The sequence below is a fragment of the Bacillus rossius genome, chromosome 1, assembly GCF_032445375.1.
Source record: "Bacillus rossius redtenbacheri isolate Brsri chromosome 1, Brsri_v3, whole genome shotgun sequence".
NCBI lineage: Eukaryota > Metazoa > Arthropoda > Insecta > Phasmatodea > Bacillidae > Bacillus > Bacillus rossius.
In genome coordinates this window covers 151188150-151198275 of record NC_086330.1, presented here as the reverse complement: position 1 = coordinate 151198275, position 10126 = coordinate 151188150, and positions in this window count along the sequence as shown.

The following is a 10126-nucleotide window of genomic DNA, read 5'->3' as shown; positions in this document are numbered from 1 at the left end:
GTAAGTGTGCTGTATAACTAAATGTCCATATATTGAACAGTGTACAGAAAAACTATGTTAGCTTACCTTCAATTTGATGTATGATTGGTTGTAAATAGTCTAAATTAAACTTATTATATACCATTCAAATTGAGACAGTCTTTTATGAACATACTGTACTTAATTTAAGTTATGTTGTCGTATCAAAGTACTTCACTGTCGACGAGGCATTTCTAAATCACGTATTATTTAGCACAGTTTCCTTCCAGAAATAGTTTCACGCCAGTTCGTTATCATACTAAGGTTTGTACACTGTTATAAATTACAATAATCTTGAAGACTTTTCAACGAGGAATTAACCATAAGGGGGATTAGGCCTCGCCATCTTGCAATTTCAAACATTCTGATACTGCTTTCAATAAAGGTTCCGTGAAAAATGTTTTGGCATAGGCATAGGACTTAGCTTTCGCTACTTGTTGAAGTCAACACTTGTGAACTGGTGTGATTATCAGGACAGTTACAGTAGCTTGCGTAAAACAATTAATTATTTCCTCTCGGCGCTTACAGACTAGAGCCTGTTAGTAAATATGTGGTTGCAACAAGGTGTAGGTGTGAGAGATATGATTAATGCCTTTACATGCCAAAAATTGGGATAAATAGTTCCAAATTATAATTAAAGCAAAACAGATGGAAAAATAAAAGTTGGCCAAATAAACTGCCCATTCTGATGACTGGATCTTCGTAGAAACGTATCCGTATTCTGACTTCCATGCTATGTGTGTACGTTTTAAACAATAAACAAGGCAAACACACACGCGAAAGAAAGAAAAATATTTTTGTTGTAGACTTGTGAATGTTTTGTTAGTATACAGAGATTACTCTTGTCTTGTGAAATTAGATTAAAAATAGGTGAACAAAGAATCCGTAAATTTACGAAGATCCCTGGATTATTTGTAACCAGTGTTCCTCGTAAATTTATGGTAAAGATTTTTAACAGTGTAGGCTAATGAAAATCAAATCAATCTCGCCAAAATTGTCCAGCAATAGACTTATTTACCGAAAATGAATGACAATCCAGTATTATCAACGCTTATTAAACCTTTGTTACTGGCAACGCATCATTAGTTCGAGTCTTTTGCAGCCACAAGTTGCTGGAGTCCATTGTGGGCATGAGTAGATGATTGTACAGTTTTATTTTTCTTCCGGAAAATAACTATATATGTTTTACGATGTGTTTCTTAGGTAAAGTTTATAAATTATACCCAAAAGTGGACCCCGATTTTGTTTTTTAATAAAAACACAAAGTAAACTGTAAAAAAATATGTTTTTAAAGCATGAAATATTTACTTTGTTAAGTTGTATAGCATTTACATTTGTAATTTTGGAAAATATAATTAAAAATTGCTTTGAAAAAATTATTTACCAAACCCTTACACTTTGACGTTCTTAAAAATAGTTGCCTTAATCGGACCCCTTGTAAAAACTATTAAAATAACACAGAGTAAAATAACAAATAAGGTATTAAATCAAAGAAAACATAATATCTATTGTTTCAAAATATACATAATATAAACAGTTACTGATTAAGTTTCAAATAAACCTACAGAATGTCAAGATACAAAAGTTATAAACAGAATTACATCATTTAGCGACAAAAGTCGCAAATATAAACGTCCTGTTCAGCCCCTGCACAATCCACATGGGCCCACAATAAACACATAACACACATGACCCAAAGTTCCCCTTTAGAATCCTCCGTAAATTTCCTGTCACAAAACATACACAAAGTATCATCATCTTTGGATGGGGAGACTTCCGGAAGAAAGTCCAATTCGGATCTTCCAGATGACATGCTGTTTTCATCTTCGGTGCTTGATTCTTTCACATTCCTCTCAAAATTCAAATGCCTTGTCACGAGCACTTTTCCTTTTCTTGATGGCTCTGTTCCTGAACCACGTCCCCGGCCACGATTCCTTTTGCGTCCTTGACCATGATTTAGTTTTTGCTGTTCTGCTTCCTTGGCTTCTTTAGCTTTTTTAGCTTCCACTAATTGGGTTTTGTAAGGAGTGGATGTAATGACCGTAGAACTGCAGGCCTTTCGTCCTCTGTTTGAGGTCCTCTTTTTAATTTTTGGGATGGGAGTGATGTCAAATGGGCTTGTCTTAGAAGATGTGGAACTCTGAGAATCCTCAGTTGTAGCTGATGGCCGGGGAATACCATGACGTGCCAAAGACGTTGATGGTTGACTTGGTTCAAACTCTACAATAACTCGTGGTTCCTCTGTGTTACGTTCTTCTCTGCTCTCTCGATAGCTCTGATTTTCTGCAGTTTGTTTCTTCAACACAGATTCGTAGAAACTTGAATCTCGTTTTATGTTTGCCTCTTCAATGTATTCAGCATCAGAGAACAGCTTCTTGTTCAAGGGGTATATGCCTGATATTTTAAATCCATTGATTGCTATTTGAGCAGTTTGGCATCTAATATAGGCTTTGCCAAACAATTCCATTACATCAAAAGGACTGACGGCGCGCTCATTGTGCCTTAACCACTGCCTGATTTCCTCACTGTAATAAGCTTTGAGAGGACCCATGAAACTTCTATCCAGCGGTTGTAGTTTGTGCGAGGAGTGAGGTGGCAGCGACAGAATGGTAACATTATTCGCTTTTGCCAAGTCGATCAGATCAATATTCTGTGAGTGGATAAAGTGGCCATCCAAGAGAAACAGCACAGGTTTTTCATTCGTAGGATGGGCAAACTCGATGGTGTCGAAACCACTGAGTGAAGGAGTTGGTTTGTATCCACCCTGAAAGGTGCGCTGCAAAGATTGTTCCTGGTGGAGCACCCTTTTTCAACTGTTCACTCATATTTTTCCTCGGAAAAATTACTAAAGGTGGTACAAATGAGCCACTAGCATTTATACAAGCAACAATTGTTATAAGTGCCCCACGTTCTCCTGATGTCAAGGCAGCAACCTGTTTTTTACCCTTAAGGCCAATTACTTTTGCTACTTTACTTTGTACCACTGTAATTCCACTCTCATAAACATTGTAAATTCTGTCAGGATAAAATTTACCTTTCTCATAAATATCTTCCAGAACATTATAGAATTTCTCTGTATTTTCTTTGCTGAACCCGAGAGCCCAGCTGTAGGATGTTCCAGTAGGCTTCCTTTCTGACAGTTTGGTTTTGTGGCGTTTAAGAAAACGTTTTACCCACTTTTTCCCAGCAATTCCATCTTTGAAAGGATGTTCAATGTCATTTCTCTCTACCAATTGTACAGCAATTCTTCGCAAGTCATTACGAGTAAGTCCAAAAAAAGAAGCTTTCATAGCAAGACAATAATGAACAAGCTCATGTTCAAGATCTTCACCCAAAACTGTAGGTCTGCCTCTTTTTGTAATTGCTGCTTCCTCAGGAGTATCGTACTTCATGTTGGACAACCTCATTAGTGTGGTTTTCGGAACATTAAACTGTTTACTGGCCTTCTTCCAACCCATCTTTTTTTTCCGAACTGCATCAATAGCTTTAGTCATTTTAGATGGACTCCACTTTCTTTGATCAATTTTCCCCATTATCCTTTTGGAATCTGCAACAGAATTCCAAAAGTATAAGAGTATAAACAAATAGAAGCCGATATAAGACATGAATATGTAAGGGGTCCGGTTAAGGGAACAAGAGGTCCGGTTTAGGCAACTGAAGGGGTTCCGGTTTGCGCGACTGTAGCTAACAATTTGCTAACCCAATAAATTTTTAATCAAGCATCTAAATGAAACGGGTTTGATACAAACATTTACAGTACACCTTACCATTAAAAACATATAAAGGTCCAAAGGCTTACCTGCCAATATCTTGGAGAAATGATTAATTATGTAGCACACTGCAAAAACTTTTTACACTGCCACAACACACAATGGCGGGTGGACACGCTACAAGTGAAGCGAGCGAGGTATGCGCTCCGCTACGGCGTGGCAGAAGCCTGGACTACTGTTTGCACTCGGTACCGCTCGAGTTCAGGAGAATGCAGAGCCAGGAGACCGGGGGTCCGCTTTAGGGGGGGTAGTCCGGTTTTGGGCACTTTCCTATATATATATATATATATATATATATATATATATATATATCAGTTCCTAGGGGCGATATTCACGCTTCAAAATCACTTTTGTAAACAGTTATACTTTGTTCAAAATGTCGAACACTTTTTCAATCTAAACAACAATTCTGGGGTTCGTGTATAATGCTAAGGACTAGTCAGCAAAATTTTGGTTGCTTAGTATAATCTCTGCATGCAGGAAATATTGCCTGCATCCCATGTACTATACTATTGCCGCTGAAACTTTCCTATGCGTGCATTCGGGGCATGTGATTCTCAATGAAACGTTAACTATAACATCGGAAGACAATAATTTTGTATACTGTTTGGAACGCAGACAGAACCGCGACGCGCGCCAGGTTCAGAGTTAGCTGGCGGCCCTGCATGGCCACTGACGTCACGCCCCGTGTCACGTGTCGTCAACTGACAAGGCATGCCACGCGCGCCTGGCCGAATTACAAGGGTCGTCACTACCCCCCTCTCCCTACGCTCAGCGCGCATCGTCCTTTCTCGGCGCTGTTGTCTATTGCTGAGCGGCCGTGTGAATTCTGCAGTGCGCGGTCGGAGTGGCGTGAATGAACGCCGCCTTTCTGGACTTTTCGGGCATCGGGTCGGCCCGGGATGACGCGGCTCGCCACAGTCACTCTCTCGGTTCTGGAAAGACGACCCACTAGTATAAAAGGACAACGCCGGCCTTCTCGAGTTCCGTGCGAGATCCAAGATTTCGCAAATTTCCGCGAGCGAAGGGAAGTGCGACATCGGCGAAGAGGGTGAGAGACCCCCTCGAGAGTGGCGCGACGCGGAGCGACGGGATCAAAAGAGTCTGACTGAGTGGTGCGAGACTTTGTGTGTGGACAGGCGCGAGGTAAGGTGCGAACAACTGATGAGCCTAACTCCAGTGAAGAGAAACTGTTCAACTTGACAGACATTGAGTGACTTGCGAATAAACATTTTTAAGTGCCAGTGATTGGTGATTGGGCATTTTTAAGTACGATTATTTATTAGTAATGAAAATATTATTAATTAATAAAACTGTAATAAAACTTAATTGGGCTATCCCTTACGAACCCATTTCTTCCCACATAAATCGTAATAATACAGTAAGTTAGTTAATAGAGAAATGAACTCCTTAGCATAATATACTTTTACTACTTCCATTGTTTCATAACTTTTAATATTTTTTTTTTGCTGGAATACTTTTACAAAAAAAAAAAAAAAGAATTCAAGTGAAAATATTACATTTAAGAATTTATCTAGGTAACAGATTATTTAATTTATATTTGCTATATTCCTATTTCCATAAGAAAGTGCCTCTCGAATCGAAATTTTTCAGATAATTTTCCAAACAACTTGTGCATGGCAAAACGACAGCATCTCAGATCGTTTCTGCACCTTCATAACGTTTGGCTGAGAGGTTGCAGTGCCATCGATACTTACGGTTCGCTACAGCTTCCAGAATGCCTATTTGATAGCTAAAGTTATTTTAATATAAAGATAGATAATGGTCATCCAGGTTGTTTTTACACTGTTAGAAATTACAGCGCATTTATGGAACTTTTAACGAAGAACCAACCAAAAATATACGAAGAGTTCATAATCTCAAACAACTGAAGCTTCGTAGAAACTATGACGAGTTCCGATTTATGAGTTACGTTTTAAGTTGTAAACATTGTAAACACACGAGAGAGAAAAAAAAGGAGTTTGTTTTGAAATCAAAAAGTTTTCGAATATATTATTATAATATAAGATTATTATTGTTGATGCATGTTTAAAGTGAGTGCACGCATAACCTGTAAGCTTACGAAGACAACAGTAAATTAAAGAAGATTCCTGCATAATTTGTAACCAGCGTTCTTCGTAAATTTAAGGTGAATATTTCTAACAGTTCGCAATATGAAATTAATTTTTCCCCATGACAATTAAGAGTATTTTTAACTAAGGTACTTGTGCCTTAAATTGCCTAGTTATAAATACGACTGAGTCGTGGTTAGAAACACTCGCTTCGCATGGTACGTCCACTAACTACGCTCAGGTGTGCTCATACGTCATTTATAGATTTGTCAGTTGCCTGAGTTAAGTGAAATTTCAAACCATATAGATGGACCGGAACCTTAATTGATAGCACATATATAGAAAGTCCCAGAACTCTAAGTGAAGCCGAGAACATTTGGAGTTGATAGGTCAATTAATGAATGTTATAAATAGAAAAAAGAAATATAAAAGTGTTAAAAGTTTTCGTGTAAAAGCCAATTTTTTTCAATAATATATAATTTAATACGGTAACTACAAATTTCCTTATTATACTACTCTAATTTATGTAAAGCAATCCTTAATAGCCATGAAATTGATAACAATTCAAAATAAGAAACTTGCTATTCTTTAAAATATGTATATATTTGCGTGACTTAATTTTTACAGGTAATTTTTACTATAAATGCTGTAAAAAAATTGATATGCTTACTTGGTAAGTTTCTTTAATTGATGGCTCATATAAGCAAAATTTAAAAATAGTATAACACAGATAAATTATTGTTTTTAAAGTCGTTGTCAGTGTAGCATTGTTTTTAAACTACAATTTCCCAAGTTACTATAAAACATTTTTTGCGTTATGATTATTCAAAGTTACGCGTTAAAAAATTCTGCCGCATTAGCCATGTAACGAAATAAAAATTGTGACATGTCTATATTGACATGCTTCATTTTTCTTTAATGGAAGTATTAATGGAGTGGATGTCTGTCCTGAAGTTGTAGTCAACTGGTTAGCAGTTGCATAGCAAAACAAATCGTACTCGTATTAAGGCTCATGCTAGAAGTTTGTTTAATAGCTTGAAACGAACTCACCAGAAAAAATACAACATCCCATCATGAATTGAGTAATTAATGTTAAACTAACATGAACAATACATATGTAAATAATTAGTTTTAAACTTCGTTATAACAAACAATTAATTTGCTATCCAGATAGGAAAGTGGGTGTCGTTCTCTTTTTGACTTAAATAATTAACAAGGCAACTGCCTTACTTCGTACGTCCATTTTATTTATTTTTTATTTAGCGTACCTAAGACCGGTATTCCAAGACACAAAAACAAGTGTTTAGGAGTTAACTATGCTACTCCTATACCATAACCGTATTCCTAGTGCACGATAGGACAATGCCAGTATCTTAATTTTAGGTAACGGATTTCGGTGTCCTATTCGTGACTTAATTGCCCAATTTCCGAGCATGCGCAGAGCTCACTTTTTCTTTGATTTCGTCCGGAGGGCGGACCCGCGTCTGGCGCTATTAGCTAGTATATAGTCACTTGCGGGATCATCGGGGAACGTACCAAGCGTGATGGTGTGCCACATGAAACTTTGTGGTAGCAAAACTAACCTGGAATACATACTGTACACTTTAATGGTCATAAGAAACAATTGCAACCTTAAAAGTACTTGAGAAAATTAGAAAGGCGGTTCTATTTTGCGCGATTGTGCTGCGATATCTAGTATTTTTGCAGTAACAATTGTATCGACGGTTGCGAAACGGCCGCTAGAATGCGTTGAAACCAGATACTAGCCTCGTGCAGGGCGCCTTTTTTTTTAAAAAAAAAACTGTTGCCGTTTTGTTTCCTTGCTGGGATTCGGTTTGGACACGTTCTGGAATACGGCCCGCGAGTTAGGTTACGGTTGTATCCCAACAAGGCAGTGCTTTGAATACCGCCCTAAGAGACACCAATGAGCGGAAAAGTTGCTTTCCGCCACCAGTTCTATTCCTTATTTCGTCACTCGGAAGGCTCGACCTTGACCATATTTTGATACGCAACTGCTCTAACAACGTATTATTAGCAAATAAAATTTATTCTGATTGGATTTTAATTGTTATGGCAGACCAGACAAAGCCTTTAAGATACATGCTTATTTAAAACTACCCCAAGTCCTCACGGGACACTGCTGTTGAACATCCAGTCGAAATTAAGTTTACACAAACAATAAAAACATATTTGCAATATTTACAAGCAAACTCTTTCGGAAAAAATTGCCAAATATTTTGTAATGTAATGCTACAATTAAAGTATCTAATATTAATTTGCAGTGAAAAATAAAAAATTAATACTGTAAATCCAGTACCCATTTAAAATTATTTGGGAAACTATGATACTCGGTTGTAGAAAAATGTACTGTAAACATTACACTGTAGTTAAACCTCGTTTATTCGGACCAACTGGAACCAGAGGCAATACGGACAATCTAAAATCCGGACAATCCAGGTAATATGGGTAATAAGCAAAACCAAATTCTTAAATCAGCAGACTTACCGTTTACTACGATTAAAAAACGACGTGTTTTAACAAAATTACATATTATAATGTCTTTTATCGTTTAGAAGTTATTAAAAAGTATATTAATAATCCACACAACGCTCAGGATTCTGTTAGCGACAGACTGGCGCGAAAGAATGGTAAGGTCCATGCTCGTGATGAATTTTTTTAAAGGGGAGGGGGTGCAGAATTACACGGCTGGTCACATCAAAACATTATTTTATGTTTAGAATGACCCTAGTTCTGTACGGTGGGTGATGATCAAACGCAGTATTATAATAACTAATGGTAGGATATTTTTTGCTGCCTGAGGTTATCTTTGCAAAGATATCCTACATTTATGTTGCGAAAATATTATCAGGTAGCTACATTATCGTGTACTAACTAACCACAATTGTTTGCATGGATGTAGAAGAAATTGTCATTTTTATGCGATCAAAAATGTAAAATGTCTACAAATCTTATCCGGATCAACGAGGGCCAGATAAACGAGGTTTTACTATAAGAAAATAATCTCCAAATATCTTTATAAGATTACAAAACATTTAACAGTGCACCTAAGCAGTTGTATGTCCACCTGTTCTGTTCTCAGGACGTTGATTACTAGGCTCGGTCTCACACACGGAGTATATAATTTCATTTTGCTGTCATTACAATCAGTCAAGGGATTTTTTTGTAAGTTTATCCAAATAGCCCTCTTGCATTTTTGTTAGGTCACGAATGTTTTTAACCAATACTTACTACATGTTATTTTTAAGCTGCAAAAAGGCCTTCAAATGATCGTAATAAAGAATACGTGTGAATATTTACTCAGATAATCTTTAGTAGATTTCCGCTGAGAAAATTTTATATAAGAAAAGGCAAGAGATACAACTGATACAACTACTGGAAATGACCTCAAAAACAGAACTGTCAAGGAAAGGAAATAATAGGCATGGCGTGTGGCGATAACAACCTGAGAATGTTTCCTCAAGGGGGGTATGTGTGCAAAAGAGGCGGTATGATCAGTGCGACCCTCGCTGGTACGAGATATGAGCGGTAACTATAACATTGTACACTGAAAATGTATTTATTTTTTTGTAAATTAAACACAAATATTCATGTAATATTACAGATATTTGAACATTTACATGAAAACAAATTATCACTACAAAATAATGTTCGCAGTAATACTGGGTTTATATTGTTACCCGGGAATTTATGCTTAGTGTTGTCGCAGTACCTCTAATAGTTTAAGTTATTTGTGAAACCTTTCCCTGAATAGCTTTTCAGTATTAACTTCGCACATTTATATGCATAATAAAACAAAATAAAATACAATAAATTAATATTCGATTATCTTTTTGACGTGACGTCTAATAAATCGATGAACACTGGCTGCACGCACGAAATTGTCCCACTACGGATGTCCCACTACGGATGTCCCACTATTTTTTTTTCCTAACCTAACTAAAAACTAAGTGTATTTTGTTTGGGAGGGTCTGGGTTAGGGAAGACTCTAGGTGCGTCCCAGGCCGAAGCCTTTACGCCTATTCATGCTGGGTTTAAACCATGCAGATAAGGGAGCATGCATCGTGTGCTTGTTCGGGGATTGGCCAGCCATGGCTGCAATTGGCGCCATGACTAACTCCCCTTCTTAATACTAGACTATAACTAGATAGGTTGGGCCCAGGTAAAACCTCCATAGACAGAGGGAAAACCCTGGGCACTTTCATGCGGGATGCAAAATTTCATGCATTAATTACGAGCAGGTTGGTT